The sequence below is a fragment of the Dipodomys ordii genome, unplaced genomic scaffold (assembly GCF_000151885.1).
Source record: "Dipodomys ordii isolate 6190 unplaced genomic scaffold, Dord_2.0 Scaffold6, whole genome shotgun sequence".
In the NCBI taxonomy this organism is placed as follows: domain Eukaryota; kingdom Metazoa; phylum Chordata; class Mammalia; order Rodentia; family Heteromyidae; genus Dipodomys; species Dipodomys ordii.
Window position 1 is genome coordinate 17,121,540 of NW_012267222.1, and position 14,034 is coordinate 17,135,573.

Genomic DNA, 14,034 nt, shown 5'->3' on the forward strand with positions numbered 1-14,034 from the left:
TCAAGGATAGCACTCTACCACTTGAGCCGCAGCGCCACTTCCGGCTTTTTTCTTTTTGCTTATGTGGTGCTGAGGAATCGAACCCAGGGCCTCTGGCATGCAAGGCAAGCGCTCTACCACTGAGCCACCTTCCCAGCCCCTCCATGAGACTCTTACCTCCAATTAACTACTCCAAAACCAGAAGTGGCCACAGCTCGTGGCTCAAAGTTGTAGAACCCCAGCTTTCAGCAGAAAGGCTAAGGGATGGTGCCCAGGCCCTAAATTCAAGCCCCACAACTAACAACAACAAAAGGAAAGCAAGAGTTGGAGGTGTGGCTCAAGCATAGAGCCACCTGCCTACCAAGTGTGAGGCCCTTAGTTCAAACCCTAGTACCACACCTGGGCGGGACTATGTACAGATTAGCATACCAGAGAAGAAATTAAGGGTCAGAGAGGCCAACATCATTATTTCCTTCCACTGTTGCACACTGCCTCTCCAGCTAAAGGAGATGATACAGACGGCCTTACTTCCCTTATCCTTGCAGCAGTTAATTGTTTCTGTCTGTCCTCTTTAGAGCAGCAAAAACCTGTTCTCTACAGACACCTCCCACAGCAGGCCAGCACATCCAACTGCCAGTTGCTGTTTGAGGAGCCAAGTTAATGTAGGCCCCGCCTCCTGAACTCCATCATGCTTTACAGGGCATGTTCTGGAAACTCCAAACTACAGAAGTACCAACTGTCATCTCTTAGCTAAGCCTCTGGAGCAATCATAAGGAAAATAAGAAACTATCACATTCAGCACAAACACAATTTTTTTTTCTTCTTTTTCTGCTGTGCTAAGGATGGGACCCATTGCATGTGCCAAGTGCTCCACCGCCTAGCCCCACCTCCAGCCCACTAACCAGTGGGCTAAATAACAACCAGCAGTATGGATGTCCGTGGCATGTGCCCAGCGGTAGTGGATAAACCACCCAGGAGGAGAAACAAAGGGGTCTAAACAAATCATCCTACAGGGAGACCTATCCAGGAACAGTTTCCAATCTGTGAAATAAGAATTCTCACTAAGATAGATCAAAGCTCTCCTCATCCCCACCCCTCTTCACCCCCCTCAAGAAATGGAATTTTACTTTCCAACTAAAACATCTCACAGAAAACAGACACATAAAACATATCAATAAGCTGGGTGCTGGTGGCTCATACCTGTAATCCTAGCTAGTCAGGAGGCTGAGAAAATCCACTTGCTCAGTCCTCCCTCTTACTTTCCTCAGTACCTCCTGCATCTAGAGCTGACCTCTAGGGGATCCTAAGTGACATTTTGAAACCATACTCCGCTATTTCAAAGAGACTATTCAACCGGGCTAGCCAAGGGCCATAAGATGGGATGGACAGCACATCCATCCAGCAGGTCCTATTCACCTCCCCGGGATAAACTTCTTTTATTTGATGCCAATGCTCATATTCCACAGCTTGTGGCAAGTTTGAAGAAACTCCCACTTTACTGTCGTGCTACATAACACAGCTGAAATTATTTAAGGTTCAAAATAAATTTTTAACAGAAATTTCCCATTTGTGTACTTTCTTCTAAGAAAAAGTGTGAGGTTAATAATGATCTTCCAGATCAGACAGAGTTCTTCCCTAGAGACAGCTTGGCTTGCTTGTTGTTTAGATCTCATATGGGCTTGCCCATCACAGGGCTCCGTGGCTGGCTTCTCACGCCTTACAGTGAATGACACTCTATCCATGACAGGTACAGGTCTTTTGTAACCACTTCATTCACACAGAGGCCTGCCTGTACCCCTCTACTCATGAGTTCTAACAACATTGTTTTGCCAGTTCTTAACTTTCTGTATGGAAAGGAGTCGTAAGTGAGAAGGCTAGCACACATGGTTGGGAACAGATTTTGTCACCACCATCATAATGGACATCGTCACATAACACCGTTCACAATCCAATGTGAACAGTGCTCTGGAGTCCCAGCATGCACCTCTACTGAGAGCACATCTATGCATAGACTGGCTGGTCACGAGGTTCAGAGAAGGTTTTCTCTAGTATGCTGAGGCCAGTTCCCAAAGTGGTGGCACTAATTGCCACTACCACATATATACACTGTGGGAGACCTGGTTGTTCCCCAACCTTTTTTCTTTTCTTTCTTTCCTTTTTTTTTTTTGCCATTCTGGGACTTGAACTCAGGGACTGGGCACTGTCCCTGAGCCTCTTTGCTCAAGGTTGGTAGCACTCTACCACTTGAGCCACAGCACCATTTCTGGCTTTTTCTGTTTATGTTGTACTGAGGAAATGAACCCAGGGCTTCATACATGCTAGGTAAGCACTCTACCACTGAGGAACATTCCCAGCCTCCCCATCCTCCTCCTTTCCCCCCTCTCTCCCCTCCCCCCGGTCTGCCGTGGGGCTTGAAGTTTGGGACTGGGTGCTGTCCCTCAGCTCTTCAGCTCAAGGCAAGCACTCTACCACTTGAGCCATAGCGCCTCTTTCGGTTTTCTGGTGGTGAATTGGAGATGAGCCTCACTGACTTTCCTGCCTGGGGGTGGCTTTGAACCATGATCCTCAGATCTCAGCCTCCAGAGTAGCCAGGATTACAGGCATGAGCTACCACACCTGGCGTCCCCATCCTTCTTAAAAACAAGTTTTGAAGAATCTCACTGCTGACTTTTCATTCATTGTCTAATATATATATTGAATTTAAATAACTTTTTAGGCATAGCTTATATGCAATAATAAAATAAATAAACTGTACCCATTTCAAGTGCACAATCTGAGCTAGGAGCTTAGGTGGTAGGGCACTTTCAACTTTTCTTTTTTGTCAGTTGTGGGGCTTGAACTCTGGGTCTGGACACTGTCCCTCAGCTCTTCAGCACAAGGCGAGTGCTCTACCACTTGAGCAACAGAGCCACTTCCACTTTTCTAGTGGTTAATTGAAGATGAGAGTCTCACAGACTTTCCTGCCCTGGATAGCTTTGAACTATGATCCTCAGATCTCAACCTTTTGTGTAGCTAGGATTACAGGCTTGGGCCACCGGCACTGGGCTCACTTTGAGTTTTTACATTCAGGTCTACAATCCTTTCTAGGAGGTACATATTGTCTCTACGTGGATACCCAGTTATTCTACAACAATTTCTTGAAAAGATTTTTCTTTTGCCATCAAATTACCTTTGCAGAAAATAAATTGGCTACATATTTATGGGACTACTTTCAGTATGTATAGTGTTCTACTGATCTATATGTATATCCCTTCTCCAATACCACTGTCTTATAGCTTAAGTATTGAAATTGGGTAATAAGTCCCCCAACTTTGTTCTTAAAAATATCTTTGAGGGGCTGGGAAGGTGGCTCAGTGGTAGAGTGCTTGCCTTGAATGCATGAGGCCATGGGTTAGATTCCTCAGCACCACATAGGCAGAAAAAAGCTGGAAGTAGTGCTATGGCTCAAGTGATAGAGCACTAGCCTTGAGCTGAAAAGCTGAGGGACAGTGCCCAGGCCCAGAGTTCAGGCCCCACGACTGGCAAAAAAAAAAAAAAAAAACTTTGACTAGCCAGGAACTCTCCAGCAGGGAAAAAAATTATAATAATCAGATTCTCAATTTCTACAACTTCTTTTTCTTGCTAGAAAGAGATTCATAAACTTCCTCAATGAGTTAAGGGATAATATATTAATGTATCAAACCTGGTGGTACATTAATGAGCATTCAATTAGCTTTCTGTTTCCCTCTGGCCTTGAAATAAACAGGATTCAATCTACAATGTCTTAATATTTCACTAGGGGGTCAATGGCCCATAGTAAAAATATTACTGCACTAAACAACTTTTATAAATATTTGTATTTTTACTTGGAGTGAATACTGAAATGCACTTGCCAAAGAAAGCAAGTCAGCATATTTACTAATAAGCTGTTTCAAGCCACATTTTAGGAAAGCATAAAACCACAACCAGAACAAAATCTAATGTTTTCAAGGTCCATATAGTGCCTAAAAACATTATTCTATAAGACTAACAGAAAGTCCCCCCTTCAGCAGGATCGGGGTTCCATTATTCATACTTCTGCCACAAGTGGAGGATTTCCCACATTATTTAGAAATATACAACACAAACAAAACAACATAACATTTATTAACTTCAAACTCCAGCAAAAAGACAGACTTTTCCAAAGAGGATTTCAGCCTAGAACACTTTTTTTTTGGGGGTCCGGTCATGGGGCCTGAACCCTGGGCCTGGGCACTGTCCCTCAGCTCTTCAGCTCAAGGCTAGCACTCTACCACTTGAGCCACAGCGCGTGCCACTTCCGGCTTTTTTCTTTTTGCTTATGTGGTGCTGAGGAATCAAACCCAGGGCCTCATGCATACAAGGCAAGCACTCTACCACTGAGCCACCTTCCCAGCCCCCTAGAACCACTCTTTCTGTATCATCACCATCCTGTTTTTTTTTTTTTTTTGCCAGTCCTGGGGCTTGAACTCTGGGCCTGGACTCTGTTCCTGAACTATTTAGCTCAAGGTTAGTGCCCTACCACTTTGAGCCATAGTTTCACTTCTAGTTTTTGAGTGGTTAATTGGAGATAAGGGGGGTAGGGGGGAAGAGGGGGGAGGCACAGCACTGGGAATGTGGCTTGGTGGTAGAGTGCTTGCCCAGCATGCATGAAGCCCTGGGTTCCATTCCTCAGTACCACATAAACAGAAAAAAACAGCCGGGCGCTGGTGGCTCCCGCCTGTAATCCTAGCTACTCAGGAGGCTGAGATCTGAGGATCATGGTTCAAAGCCAACCCGGGCAGGAGAGACTGTGAGACTCCTATCTCCAATAAACCACCAGAAAACCGGAAGTGGCGCTGTAGCTCAAGTGGTAGAGCGCTCGCCTTGAGCTGAAGAGCTGAGGGACAGCGCCCAGGCCCAGAGTTCAAGTCCCACAACCGACAAAAAAAAAAAAAAAGAAAAAAACAAAACAAAACTGGAAATGGCACTGTAGCTCAGTGCCCAGGTCCTAAGCTCAAGCCCAAGGACGCCCCCCCTCCAAAAAAAAGTCTCTCACAGGGACTTTTCTGCCTGGACTGGTTTGGAACCAAAATCCTCAGATCTCAGCCTGTTGAGTAGCTAGGATTCTAGGCATAAGACACCAATATTCAGGCTCTGCCCCTTCTTTTACAATAAACTAAAAGTCCTGAGGAAAAACAGACATAGTATTAAAGTTTCTGGTTTACCTCAGGACCAGGATATGAAATATCCCAGGAAATACTAGCTTCAGCTCATCTTCAAAGCACCCTCCAGAGAACCTTCAGTGAGACCCTGGTTCCCATCACAGAGTCATCAACTTGGTCATAAGCATCACAGCCTGCCACTCAAGGATGAACTGGCTATAAGAGGCGCTTACAACAATGACAGCACCTCTATGCCCACACTTGCAGGGCTCAGGAACTCTGAAACTCCAGGGAAGCAGACCCTCAAGGCTGACATTTTTCTCATTTAAAATCCTGTTTTTAGAGACGACAGACATAACCTCCTATACCCTGAAGAGTGCTGAGACCAAACTAGGGCTATCAGCTAGGGCTGATGAGGAACCCGAACTACTAGGCCACCTATGCTCATTATGAAAGAAAGGAAAGGAAAGAAAGAAAGAAGAGAGAGAAAGAAAGAGAGAGAGAAAAAGAGAGGAAGAAAGAAAGAGAGGGAGGGAAAGAAAGAGGGAGGGAAAGAGGGGAAGGAAAGAAGGAAGGGAGGGAAAGGAAAGAAGGGAGGGAGGGAGGAAGGAAGGAAGGAAGGAAGGAGGGAGGGAGGGAGAAAAGGAAAGGGAAAGGAAGGGGAAGGGGAAGGGAAGGAATTGGGTGCTGGTGGTTCAAGCCTGTAATCCTAGCTACTCAGGAGGCTGAGATCTGAGCATTGTGGTTCAAAGCCACCTGGGGCAAGAAAGTCTGTTAGACTGTTATCTCCAATTAACCAGCAGAAAACTGGAAGTGGCACTATGGCTCAAGTGGTAGAGCACTTGCCTTGAGCTGAAGAGCTCAGGGACAGCACCTAGGTCCCAAGTTCAAGCCCCGTGACCAACAAAAAAAGTGACTTATTCCTGCTTGTGGGTACACACAGGACCAATTACTTGGTACATAAGGAAAATAAACATTAGTCTTTTCACTCTGAAGATAGAAAAGCAAAAAAAAAAAAAAAAGCAGAACATTCCAGAAATCTGGTTAAAAAAAAGTCCATAAAATTAGCAAAACCCATTAATGACGCATTCACAGAAAGCTAACGGAACATGCCATTCATAAAATGTAATGTTCTTCATCCTTTTAATTTCCTGTAGTAAGGCTCTGGCGCAACTGCTTAAACCAAACACCACCACTTTGTTTAAATGCAGAAGTACTCTCCATATTTGACTACTCTAATACATTCCTAACACTATTTTATTACCATCTACTGACAGTCATTTATATCCCCCAGTGAAATAAAAACCTGGTAGAAAGTCAGGTGCTGGTGACTCATGTATATAATCCTAGCAGCTCAAGAGGCTGAGATCTGAGGATTAAGTTCAAAGAAAGCTTGGGCAGAAAAGTCTTTGAGACTCTATCTCCAATTAATGAGCAAAATGTCAGGCTGGAGGTGTGGCTCAAATGGTAAAGCTTGCCAGCTGTGAGCAAAGAAAAGGTGATGAAAGCCCAGGCCCTGCGTTCGAGCCTGACACCAGCCCCCAAAACAAAACAAGACAAAAAGGCTGGGCACGGCAACCCTAGCCATTCAGGTTTGAAGGGAGCCCAGGCAGAAAAGTCCATGAGATAGATTCTTGTCACTAACTAGCCAAAAGTCAAAAGTAGTATAGTTCAAGTGGTAAGAGTGCCAAAGAAGCTAAGCAAGAACACAAGGGGTAATGCTGGGACAGAGTCCAATGTTAGAATACAAGGCTCAGGGTTTGTTTGATCCTGGGTGGGTGGGCAGGTGAGCAGGTGGGGGGGGGGGAGAAACATGACACATTTTCAACAAACTGGTGGGAAATGAATGAAAACACTTTAGGCAAGGCGCCGGTGGCTCACACCTCTAATCCTAGCAACTCAGGAGGCTGTGATCCTCAGATCACAGGTCAAAGTCAGCCCAGGCAGGAAAGTCTGTAGGCTCTTATCTCCAATGAACCACCAGAAAACTGGAAGTGGTGCTGTGGCTCAAGTGGTGTGCTCTCCTTGAGCAAAAAAAGAAAAAAAAAAATCTGGGGCTGGGAAGGTGGCTCAGTGGTAGAGCGCTTCCCTTGCATGAATGAGGCCCTGGGTTCGATTCCTCAGTTCCACATAAGCAAAAAGAAAGTGGCCCTATGGCTCAAGTAGAATGCTAGCCTTGAGCTGAAGAGCTGAGGGACAGTGCCTAGGCCCAGAGTTCAGGCCCCACGACCGGAACCCCCCCCAACCAAAAAAAAAATCTCAGGGACAGTGCCCCAGGCACTGAGTTCAAGCCCCAAGACCAAAAAAAAAAAAAAAAAGACACTTTAGGTATAAGCCTGGCAAGCAGACTCACAGAGATTACCGTCATTTACTGTGGGTGCCCTAGCTGGAGTCCTGCACTGGACCAAATCTCACCTTAGGGCAACTACCATTCCTTGAGATTCCATCTCCATTCTGAGGTATAGGAAAGCAAGCTGCCAAGGAGGCACTACCTAGAGGAATGGGAAGGCACACACAGGATAAAAGCAGGGCTCCCCCGTGGTCTCAGGAGCCATTCTAACAAAGCCCCCAAGCCTCCTCACTCCTCTTCTGCTTTTCTCTGATCCCATTACCAATAGAACAACCAACTCAAGATCCAAACTCATCTCCCTCGAAAGAGAAACCCCCTTCTCAAGTTTTATATGATCATTTTCAAACTCAAAAGGCAACCAGAGCTGGACAGCAGTGACTTACTCCTGTAATCCTAGCTACTCAGGCTGGTGAGATCTGAGGATCTCACAGTTCAAAGCCAGCTTGGACAGAAAAGTTTGAGGCTCTTCAATGAACCAAAAGTCTGCAAGTTGGGGCTGGGAAGGTGGCTCAGTGGTAGTGCTTGCCTTGCATGTATGAGGCCCTAGGTTCGATTCCTTCACACCACATAAGCAGAAAAAGCCGGAAGTGGTACTGTGGCTCAAGTGGTAGAGTCCTAGTCTTGAGCAAAAGAAGCTCAGGAACAGTGCTCAGGCCCTGAGGTCAAGCCCCAGGACTGGCAATAAATAAATAAATATTAAGGGCCGGTAAGATGGCTCAGTGGTAGAGTGCTTGCCTTGCAGGAGGCCCTGGGTTCCATTCCTTAGCACCATATAAGCAAAAAAAAGCCAGAAGTGGCGCTGTGGCTCAAGTGATAGAGTGCTAGCCTTGAGCTGAAGACCTGAGGGACAGTGCCCAGGCCCAGAGTTCAAGCCCCACGACTGACAAAAAAAAAAAAAAAAGAGAGAGAGAGAGAGAGAGCTAGTAGTTCAATATCTATAACAAAAGCTACCCTGTTAACAGGAAAGCCGAAATCCAAAAGAACATGGTTTGAGGCCAGCCCAGGCAGAAAAGTCAGAGACTATTATCCCCAAAACCACCAGAAAAGTCTGTCTATAGATTCTGCTCGATAGTTAATAGAACAAGCAGGCTGAGGGAGCACAAGACCCTGAGTTCAAACCCGGGTTCTGGCCAAAAATAAAAGTTATCCAGACCAGGGGCTGGGAAGGTGGCTCAGTGGTAGAACACTTGCCTTGCATGCTCGAGGCTCTGGGTTTGATTCCTCAGCACCACATAAGTAAAAAGCCGGAAGTGGTGCTGTGACTCAAGTGGTAGAGCGCTAGCCTTGAGCTGAAGAGCTGAGGGACAGTGCCCAGGCCCAGAGTTCAGGCCCCACAACCGGACCCAAAAAAAAAAAAAAAGTTATCCAGACCAGAAAACAGAGGTAAAACAACCTCTTTACTGCTAGGTACTGCTGGCCTAGGAAGAGGTGCTATTATCTCCATTTCATAAACGGGAATTCCTGAAGTTTCTCAAATATACCCATTCTTTTTTAGGTTAGTGCTTCACACTCACAGCACCACTAGCTTTGACTCCAAACCCATCCTATGGAGAAAACTGCCAGAACAATCATACTAACATTCCATTTATAGCATAATTTCCTGGAGAGGGTAGTGAAAATACCTTTAGCTCTCTATTTTCCCAGATACTGGTCCATAATCAGTAAATCCATGCTTAAAGCCTTTCCATGCTTGCCACCAATCACCATGGGACAGACAGTGAAGCAGTAGACTTGTTTTCTTGTTGTTTTGTTTTTGATTTTGGTGCTTGTCTTGGGCTTGAACAAGAGCTCGACATTGTCCCTGGGCTTTTTTGCTCTACTTCTGGCTTTTTGTTGGTTAATTGAAAATCAGTTTCATAGACTTTCCTACCTGGGCTGGCTTCAAACAGTGATTCTCCTATCTAAGCCATCTGAGTAACTAGGATGACAGGCATGAGCCACTGACAAGAATTGAACCAACAGGCCGGGCGCTGGTGGCTCACGCCTGTAATCCTAGCTACTCAGGAGGCTGAGATCTGAGGATCGCGGTTCAAAGCCAGCCTGGGCACGAGAGACCGTGAGACTCCTATCTCCAATAAACGACCAGAAAACTGGAAGTGGCACTGTAGCTCAGGTGGTAGAGCGCTCGCCTTGAGCTGAAGAGCTGAGGGACAGCGCCCAGGCCCAGAGTTCAAGCCCCACGACCGACCAAAAAAAAAAAGAATTGAACCAACAGAATTTAAAAGAGACTGGGAGGGGGGAGGGGAGATGGGAAGGGATGGGAAGGGAAAACAGAGGAGGCAACAATGCTTGATAAGAAATGTACTCATTACCTTGCCCATGTAATTGTAACCCTTCTGTACAGTATTTTCACACACACACACACACACACACACACACACACACACACAAGTATGCTCTATGATCTATGAAAGACAAAAAAAAAAAGAATTTAAAAGAGATGCAAAATGTACTCAAAAAAGTCAAAAGCAACCAAACATGGTAATCTAAAACAAAATCCCTGTAAGACACTTCAGTCCTGACTACCCAAACCAGCCCTCTTCTTTCTGACATTGAGGCAATGAACACCTGGGTTCTAAGGCCAGCTCCCCAGCTTCTGGCTACTTAACCTCTCCAGATTTCAATTTCCTCTTCTATAAAAGTTCAGCTTGGGGGGGGGGGAGGTGATGGGAAGGGATGGGAAGGGGAAACAAAGGAGGAGGCAACAATACTTGATAAGAAATGTACTCATAGCCGGGCGCTGGTGGCTCACGCCTGTAATCCTAGCTACTCAGGAGGCTGAGATCTGAGGATTGCGGTTCAAAGCCAGCCCGGGCAGGAAAGACTGTGAGACTCTTATCTCCAATAAACCACCAGAAAACCGGAAGTGGCGCTGTAGCTCAAGTGGTAGAACGCTCGCCTTGAGCTGAAGAGCTGAGGGACAGCGCCCAGGCCCAGAGTTCAAGCCCCACGACCGACAAAAAAAAAAAAAAAAAAGAAATGTACTCATTACCTTGCCCATGTAATTGTAACCCCTCTGTATGGTATTTTCAGAATTAAAAAAAAAAAAGTTCATCTTGGGAGGCATGCGCTGTAATCCTAGCTACTCAGGAGGTTGAGATCTGAGGATCACTGTTCAAAGCCAGCCTGGTAGGAAAGTTTGTGAGACCCTTCTCCAAAAAAACCACTAGAAAACCAGAAGTGGTGCTGTGGCTCAAGTGGTAGAGTGCTAACCTTGAGCTGGCTAGCCCCATGACCAACCAACCAAAAAAAAAAGTTCAGCTTGGGGCTGGAGGCGTGATTCAGTGGTAAAACATGCCATGCCTGTCTACCAAGCTTGAAGCCCAGAGTTCAAGTCCCAGTACTGACAACAAAATTTTAACTGTAAAAAGATCGGGGTACTGATGGCTCACACCTGTAATCCTAGCTATCAGGAAGCTGAGATCTGAGAATCAAGGTTTGAAGGCAGCCTGGACAGTAAGGTCTGTGTGTGACTCTTATCTCCAATAAACTACACAGAAAAAGCCAGCTGGGAATGTAGCTTAGTGATAGAGTGCTTGCCTAGCATGCATGAAGCCCTGGGTTCAACTCCTCAGTACCACATAAACAGAAAAAGCCAAAAGTGGCACTGTGGCTCTAGTGGTAGAGTGCTAGCCTTGAGCAAAAAGAACTTCAGGGACAGTGCTCAGGCCATGAGTTCAAGCCCCTAGACCAACACAAAAAAAATTTTTTTAAGAAAAATAAAAGTGGGGCTGGGAAGGTGGCTCAGTGGTAGAGAGCTTGCCTTGCATGCTTGAGGCCCTGGGTTCGATTCCTAAGCACCACATAAGCAGGAAAAAAAAAGCCAGAAGTGGCATTGTGGCTCAAGTGGTAGAGTGCTAGCCTTGAGCTGAAGAGCTGAGGGACACCGCCCAAGCCCAGAGTTCAGGCCCCACGACCGGACCCCCCCCAAAAAAAAAAGAAAAAGAAAAGTTCAGGAGGGTAAGATGTGAGGATGTATGTTCAAAGCCAGCCAGGCAATAAAGTCTATTAAGACTCTTACCTCCAATTAACAACTAGAAAATGGAAGTGGTACTGTGGCTCAGAATGGGAGAGCCATAGCCTTGGACAAAAGAGCTCAGGAATGGTGCCCAGACCCTGAGGTCAAGCCCCATGACTGACAAAAAGCATAAATAAATTCAGCTTGGCCTCAGATCAATCAGCTTGGCCTCAGATCAATCAGCTCTTCGAATCTGTCTAAGCTATTTGGAAAGGTTGGATGTAGACCCATTTCCCTAGCCAATTCATTGGATGACCTTGCCCTTACATTTACTTGATTTACAAAAACTTCTACAGAGGGGTAGGGAATGTGGCTTAGTGGTAGAGTGCTTGCCTAGCCTTCTTGAAGCCCTGAATTCCTCAGTACCACAGAAACAGAAAAAGGTGGAAGTCATGCTAGGTAACAGCAGAATGCTAGCTCAGCTCAGGGACAGTGCCCAGGCCCTGAGTTCAACCCCCAGGACAAGGAAGGGAGGGAGGGAGGGAGAGGGATGGAAAGAAAGAAAAGAAACTTCTACAGAAGTCTGAAGCTACTTTTTATGTATATTCCACTGTGAGTGTCCTATCCCCTCCTTCCCCAACCAGTATCCACTCACCAGAGACTTAGCTCACTGCCTCCAGATCTCAACAGTGGTAGAGTAATAAATGTTAACAATAGGGCTAGGAATGTGGCTTACTGATAAAGTGCTTGCCTAACATGCATGAAGTCCTGGGTTCAATTCCTCAACACCACATAAACAGAAAAACCTGGAAGTAATGCTGTAGCTCAAGTGCTGTAGAGTGCTAGCCTTGAGGAAAAGAAGCTCAGGGACAGTGCCCAGGCCCTGAGTTCAAGCCCAAGGACTAACAAAAATGAATAAGTATCAATAATATTAATGCCATTTTTTTTAGGGGGGGATGCAGTCCTGGGGTTTGAACTCAGGGCCTAGATGCTGTCCCTGAGCCTCTCTGTGCTCAAGGCCGGCGCTCTACACTAGAGCCACAGCGCCACTTCTGCCTTTTTCTGTGTATGTGGTACTGAGGAGTTTATTCCTGCTAGCAAACACTCTACCACTAAAAGCCACCTTCCCAGCCCCAGAGCCTCATTCTCTTGCTTGGCTTTTTCTGCTCAAGGTTAGGACTCTACCAACTGAGCCACACCTCTACTTCCAACTTTTTGGTTAACTGGATTTGGGATAAGACTTTTCTGTTTTGGCTGGCTTCAAACCAAGATCCTCATATTTCAGCATTTTAAGTAGCTAGTATTACAGGCATGAGCCACAGGCACAAGCTCCAAGTGTACCATTTGTAAGCCTTTAACTCACTGAATCTTCCCAACAGCTCTATGAGAGAGGAATAATTATTGACAATTTACAAACAAGGACATAGGCACAGGGCAATTGCCCACTCCAATCACAAAGCTGCTAAGCGTTGAATTAAGGAATGGGATGATAACTATGATAAATTCATTCACTCCAACAATTATACACTTCTAAAGGCTGAGAGTACAACAGTGAATAAATCAGATAACATTCCAGATTCATGGGGCTTACAACTTTCTCTCTTTCTCAGTATGTTTCATTCAAGGGCATAATCCTAAATACTTTCAAATATCCTAAGATTTTCCTAATATATCAAATATATATATATATTTTATTTATATATATATATATATTAAATTTGACTGGGGGCCAGTGGCTCATACCTGTAATCCTAGCTACCAGGAAGCTGAGATGATCTGGGGATCACAGTTTGAAGCCAGCCCTGGCAGGAAAGTTCACGAAACTCATCTCAACCACCAAAAAGCCAAAAGTGGCTTTTTGAGCATTGAGCTGTGGCTCATATGGTAGAGAATTGGCCTTGAGCAAAAAAGCTCAGGAACAGCACCCAAGCCTTGAGTTCAAGCCCCAGGCTCAGCATCAGAAAAAAAAAATCAAATTCAGATAATCAAATTTAATATAGGAGAAAGAGCATAGGGCTTGGAGCCAGTAAACCTGGGTTAAATTCTCAACATTGCCATTTACTAGCAGTGTGGCCTGGGCAAATTCCTTCACCTGACTGTCCATGCCATAATGTGTAAAAGGGCTGTTTATGAAAAGCAGTTTCTCAAGTAAGTGATGCTTCTCTCACATCGCAGATCTTTAGGACAGGTTCAATAAAGAGTTTCCTTCTCTCCCCTCCACTCCTTCCCGGGAGTCCCAAGCAACCATATAATGACTTCATAATGTGTCTCATTACCCAACACGTGGTGTTTGTTTTTTTTTTTTTTAAAGACAATCTGGAACTACAATGAGAACTGAAACGTAGCCGGGCTCTTACTTCCCAGGGCAATTCTCACCGGAGATTGTCACCACTGTCTCCACTGTCAGGGCCCAGACTGCTCTGATTCAGATACAGAGGTGACAGTCCGGAATGACAGCGGTTCACACCGTCTGCAGCGGTGGCTCTGTCTCAAGCTGGCGACCTGCAGAAAAGGTGCCACGCTTCCAGCCGGGGGACGGGGAGGGTCCGGAGTGGCACCGGGGCGGCGGTGGACAACGCCGGCGCGAGTTTGGCTCCCGCAGCTGC